The sequence below is a fragment of the Physeter macrocephalus genome, chromosome 9 (genome assembly GCF_002837175.3).
Source record: "Physeter macrocephalus isolate SW-GA chromosome 9, ASM283717v5, whole genome shotgun sequence".
NCBI lineage: Eukaryota > Metazoa > Chordata > Mammalia > Artiodactyla > Physeteridae > Physeter > Physeter macrocephalus.
The window spans coordinates 96,856,021-96,856,273 of record NC_041222.1 but is presented as its reverse complement, the minus strand read 5'-3'; positions in this window follow the sequence as shown (position 1 = coordinate 96,856,273).

Below are 253 nucleotides of genomic sequence, written 5' to 3'. Positions count from 1 at the left end.
GTGGGACGCTAGGGTTGCTGCTGCCGCCACCAAGAGGCCTGTGTGCGAGCACAGGTCACTCTCCACACCGCCCCTCCCGGGAGCTCGTGCAGCCCGCCACTGCCGGGGTCCCGGGATCCAGGGACAGCTTCCCCGGGAGAACGCATGGCGCGCCTCGGGACGGTGCAGCGTCACGCCGGCTTCTGCCGCCGCAAGCTCGCCTCGCATCCGTGCCCCTCCCTCCCCCCGGCCTGTGCCAGAGCCCCCGAATCAC